Genomic DNA, 6076 nt, shown 5'->3' with positions numbered 1-6076 from the left:
GTTCGAATCCTGCCTCGGGCGTGGATGTTTGTGATGTCCTTAGGTTAGTTAGGGTTAACTAGTTCTAAGTTCTAGGGGACTAATGACCTCAGCAGTTGAGTCCCATAGTGCTCAGAGCCATTTGAACCATTGAACTGCTTTCCCTTGAGGTAATATGCTAACGCAAAACAATTTGTATAGCTGACAGATAGGAGTTCAAATGGAACTACTTGTTGGCAGCATGTAGTGAAGTTGAAACGACGACAGATATCGTGATCAGACTAATTCTCACTAGATTGAGGATCAACACTTTCGTTCGGCAACCACTTAAATTTTTCTTGAGTCGTAAGTAAACTCTAGTATTACAGCTAATTGTCTATCTCTGTTATTGCATTTACTTGTAGAAAAGGCGATCCGTCATAACCGTACATTCACCATTCTTGTGCCAAGCTACGAAGCAACAAAGCGATACACTTATTTTCACTTCCTCGTGTAAACAAAAACGACCACTCATGACAGACCTGCCTCAGCATATGGATAATATGACAACTGTTCAGCGGTAGTCTTACTTGCCACGAGCAGCTGATTGAGACCAGAAAGGTCACTCGTGTAAAAGAGGTTCTACGTTAACAAGCGGCAGCAGTAATTTTTCGTATAGAGACTACAACGTTTTCGAAAGAGTGTCAGAAGAAGAAGGTCAGACCTCGCTTAGAGCATGCCTTAGCACTGACATTTGATAGCCTCCAGAGCAGGGGAGCTGGAGAACACAGGCAATGAGCACAGTGGCCGCGTAGTCAACTACACTGTCCAGTCACATTAACGGACCATCTGGCAAGAGCCTGAATATCCACCTTTTACAGTGAATACCGTTGCAAGAAGTGCGGGAAGAGAGTCAGTGAGGTTCTAAAAGGTACCGACAGGGTTGTGGAACCATGCCGACTTCAGTGCCGTGACCAGCTAGGTTTCTCGGCTGGGGATCCGTGGCGTGTAAAACCAGACTAACATGATCCTTCAGATTCTCGACTAGATTTAAATTCGGATAATACGGCGGCCAGGGGAGTATGGTAAACTCATCCTGCTGCTCTTCTATACACGCACGTACACTGCAAGCTGCGTGATATGTTGCATTGCCTTGCTAGTTGATACCATTGTGCTGAGGATAAATAAACTGCATGTGGAAGTGGAAATGGTCCCCAAGGATAGATGCCACTCGGTGGACGGTCAGCTGCGACACTAATGTGCAAATTCCAGCTTTCGTCGCTGATGAAGAGCAGTCAGCAACGCTGCATAAAGTAGGCGCCTGCCGCGGAGGCCCATACACAGCATCGTTATCAGAACAGTCGTTGAGGATACACTGGTGTTTTTTTGACCCGCCAGGTTAGCCGAGAGCGCTAATGCGCTGCTTCCTGGACTCCGGTAGGCACGCTGGCCCCGGATCGAAACCGCCCGCCGGATTAACGACGAGGGCCAGTGTGTCGGCCATCCTGGGTGTGGTTTTAGGCGGTTTTCCACATCCCTCTAGGTTAATACCGGGCTGGTCCCCACGTCCCGCGTCAGTTACACGACACACAGACATTTGAAACACATCCGCACTTTTCCATGATTTACACTAGACACAGACAGAAGGGGTACTCTGATTCCGCCCCAGGGGGTATGGGGTGGCGGCAGGAAGGGCATCGGGCAACCCCTTCACATTAACATGCCAAATCCGATTTAACCACGCCAACCCCACGCAAAAATGTGGGACAACGCCGCAAGCGATAGATAGATAGATACACTGTTGTTAGTCCCTTGGTTCATCTGGGTGGTCAGTTGCTCAACAGCAGCGGGTCTGTTCGACAGTACACATCTTCGCTCGGCCCCAGTTTTGTGTAGCGCCACTTTGCCATGTAAGGTATAATTCAGCCATGGTGACACGGGAACAGTTAACAAACTTAGCCGTTTCGGAAATGCTACCACTCTTGGTCCAAAAGCCAATTACTTGCCTTTTGGACGTTAGATAAATAGCCCCGTTTCCCTCATTATGATAACGACTTCACTGCTTTCCTTGTCTGCACGACACAGTTTTTATACCCTCTACTGTTAGCACTGATACCTGCCATCTTTGAGTGGTTATTACGTTCACGTGACAGGACCGCGTATAGGGAATAGTCAAATGAAACGAGGCGGATGGAAAAATGTAAATACACTACTTCTCATTTCTAAAGTAAGCGTCATAATTATTAATACATTTTCCCCACTGTGAGACAAGATGGCCAGTGCCTTCATTGGAAAATGTTCGCGGTTGCCAGATGAGCCGTTATTGTACCGAGGCGTGTGGCCTTTCGTCCGAAACCAATAGTCGGCCACGAATATCTTTCTTCAGGTCTCCAAAAACATGTAAATCGCATTGGGAGGAATCCGGACTGTACTTAGGACACGTAACGGCTTCCCAGCGATATCTCTGAAGCGTACTAGGAACAACTTTCTAAACACGTCGGAAACACATTTTCTTCGTCTGGAGACAAAGCATCGTGCTTTCTTACTTACACAGTACTGTACAGTAGCAGCTCCTGCAAAACTTTACCAGTGTGCTACTATGTGGTGGCTTCTAGCCATTTAACTTGGAAAGGTGTTAAAGGTAGCTGAATTGAATATATTAATAAGGAAACAAAAGGCGTATGGGTGCGGTAATTTGAACCTTTAAATCAACCAACAACTTTTGAATTCAGTAATCTGTCGCAAACGACTGACTTTAGAGCAAATGTTTGTTCAAAACATGATCTACCCTTCTAAAACTACCTTGATGTTTAGCAACATTTTTCTTCAGTGTTGTTCCTAGTCTGTTTAGTATAATCTTGGAAAATTTGTTATATGCAACTGGTTGCCAAGAAATTCCTCTGTTTTTGTTAACTCTTTGTTTATTATCTTTCTTATGCAAACAATGTATCAAGACCACTTTCCAATATCGTGGGAGTTTGTATGTTTCCAAGTTTTCTCAAAGATTCATGTCAAATCATTTCTTCATTTTTGGTAAAATCACTTCAAAATTTCTGCGGTAATAGTCTTCTCCAAGAGCTGTAGAAGGTTTTAACAACTTCTTCAGTTTCTTTCATGGTTAGAGGCAAATCTTCTAGATTTTCATGGGTGTTTGAGTATTGTTACTTAGGGATTCATTTTGGATGATCAAGAAACTGATCGTAATAATTTGCAAGTATTTCGAATGTTTCGGTGTTTCGTAAGCAAAATCGGTGAGCATCGTCTACAGCCCTTCAGTTCTCAGGCTTACATTTGAAGTACATCTACCATACTCCTTACGTCTCACTTTTTCCGCCAAAGATCTACTGGAAAGGGCCTGCTTAGCACATCATAAACAGATCATCTGCAGGAAACACGTTCATACTACACTTTCTCATTTACTCGGTTTTTTTCACCACCACCTACCTGATGATCTTTTGACTTACAAGGTTAGTAAATTAAATACATTAATTTTACATATTTAAATTAAACTGTTAAATTATATTTAAAATTAATAATTAATAGTTTAACACTCAGAGGCATAAAATCAAATAAATATGGTGGCAACAGCGCGAATCCCATGTAAGTTCTTAAACTGAGCGCCAGCCCACTCGAACACAGGACACTTATAACAACAGCTCCTCAAACATCCCTCATAGTCCACGCTTATAAAATACGCTACACGTAATTTCAAAGAAATGTACTGACCTGGTACTGTGAGCAGCGTAGCACTCGTAGTTCCAGAACGGATGACATTGCATCACAACAGGTGCAGTTGAAGACAAAACAGTTGTCTCCCTTGTCTGAGTTGATCATAACAGAGCTGACAGTCAATTCAGCACTCTATACTGGTTTAGAATTAGCAGAGAGCGCTATAGAACATGTTTTCGTCGTTTCATTTGTATACCAGCATGCATTAGAAGAGAAACGGCGTTATTTTAGGCTCACTTTCGAGATGAAATGGCGTAATTTTAGTGCAATTTCCGGCTCGCATTAAAAAAAAAAAAAAAAAAATTCAGTCTTCAGGCAACAAGTGGCCCATTGGAATCATTCGACTACTGTGTCATCGTCAGCTGAGGATGCGGATAGGAGGGGCGTGTGGACAGCACACCGCTCTCCCGGTCGTTACGAAGTTGCGTTTAAAACGAAATAGCATAATTTCAGTGCGATATTTACAGTGTGCTGTAGGACGCTAAAACATTATAACCGGCCAACAGTGGAACTGTAACTTGCGAGCCAAGCAGTGGGTGGGAGTGAAACAGTTGCTCTGCTACACCTACCAACTTGGCTTTGGCTACGAGACTCTTTTCCCAGAGCTGTATGTAAATTGTGAACTGGCATTCTTTACAAGGTTCTGGCTACATGAGATAGCCGACACATTCCATGAAATTACGGTATCATTGCTGCGCCAGAAAGAGTATCTGCCACAGAACCAAGCGAGATATTCTCCATCAGCCATGGTTCTTCATACAACAAATTATTGTCTGACTCCCAACCTGCTGCACCCTGCTTGAACTACTACCAGATCAGCTGTTCGCTCCTCAAATATCCTATTCTCTTACTCAAGCAACTTCTCGAACTCACCTGGGTGATTTGACCCAGTTTCGAACCATTCCAAAACGGAAACGAATTGAGTACAGGGAATCGAAACTGTGAACTCCCTGTAAGTGGCCACCAATATTAACCACTTCTTGCATGCATCTGCGAATACTCTTATACCTTTAAAACGATACTGACCGACTCATTTTATAAGAATTGACAATACAGAACTTTCAATCATGTTAAAAAAGCCGAAAGTTACACTTTGACCTTGGTGACAAGCCTCTGGAAGAAGAATGAATTGGAAAATACGTTTATTTATACTCATGTAGCCCATATCCATTACTTTGCATCCATCTGAATAACTGGATATTTGAATGAGTTTGTTCTAAAGTTCCGTGGGGAAACGGAGAGCTAAATACTCTCCGTCTGAGATTTACCAGCCTCACAGTAACTTCCTAGTTGAGTAAAGCAGTGAACTGTCTTCAGACCTGATTCACCGTCTCCGCTAAAACACGTCTAAGCATTGGTTAATAATAAGTAAAGGAACCGTTCTCTCTTCAGACCCCAGTTAGGACGCACAGCACTCCGTCTTCAGGCCTCGAGTGGCCTATAGGGACCATCCGACCGCCGTGTCATCCTCATGGAGGATGCGGATAGGAGGGGCGTGGGGTCAGCACACCACTATCCCGGCCGTTATGATGTAATTCTTGACCGCAGCCGCTACTATTCGGTAGAGTAGCTCCTCAATTGGCATCATGAGGCTGAGTGCACCCCGAAAAATGGCAACAGCGCATGGCGGTCTGGATGGTCACCCATCCAAGTGCCGATCACGCCCGACAGCGCTTACCTTCGGTGATCTCACGGGAACCAGTGTTTCCACTGCGGCAAGGCCGTTGCCCCAGTTAGGACACGATCTTTCAAAATCCACAACGGACAAACCCTTATGTCCCCGACACATGAGTATATGGTGGTGCTCTCTAGAACTTACTGTTACATTTTGGAGTTAGGTAGCTGTTTGAGTTATTTGAAAATTGAGGGGAGGTTGATCTATTTCTTTCAGCAGTATAATTTGGTGGAGAGTGTTTCGTGCTCATACTAGGGCGCGCTGAAAATTATAGCCTTCGATTCCCTTATGTGGAGACTATTAAACTGTTTTTAAATATAACAAATATTAACATTCTACATCCTTGTTCTTCGTGTCCGCATACTTATTACTCAAAATATTCACACTGGTGACGAACACATTTCTCCCAGTGAGAGACCAGTTTGTTGATACCGTCACTATAGAATTTTTTACTCTGTTAATGGAGCCACAACCTCCCCTCTGCTTGCACGGCTTCATCACCATCAAAGTGAAGTCATCGAAAATTTATGTATATCCTTTTTTCTAAAAAAAAATGTTTGGAAAAAATGAAAATCGTAAGGGACCAAGTGTGGACCACATTGAGGATGATCGATGACACTGAATTCAACACGTCGGATTGATGCAGATGTCACAGCACTCGTGTGTGGTCTAACGGTGGTATGCTGAAGGGAGGGTACTCCATGTGTGGACGAA

The 6076-nt window shown here is 43.8% G+C and overlaps 1 pseudogene; it reads right to left on the bottom strand.

The window, feature by feature from the left end:
- Positions 1-5298: 5298 nt before the first annotated feature.
- On the bottom strand, positions 5299-5416 carry LOC124556932 (annotated as a pseudogene).
- Positions 5417-6076: the final 660 nt, after the last annotated feature.

This window comes from Schistocerca americana, chromosome X (assembly GCF_021461395.2).
Source record: "Schistocerca americana isolate TAMUIC-IGC-003095 chromosome X, iqSchAmer2.1, whole genome shotgun sequence".
Lineage (NCBI taxonomy): Eukaryota > Metazoa > Arthropoda > Insecta > Orthoptera > Acrididae > Schistocerca > Schistocerca americana.
The sequence above is the reverse complement of the archived record's forward strand: the minus strand, read 5'-3'. Positions and strand labels throughout refer to the sequence as shown.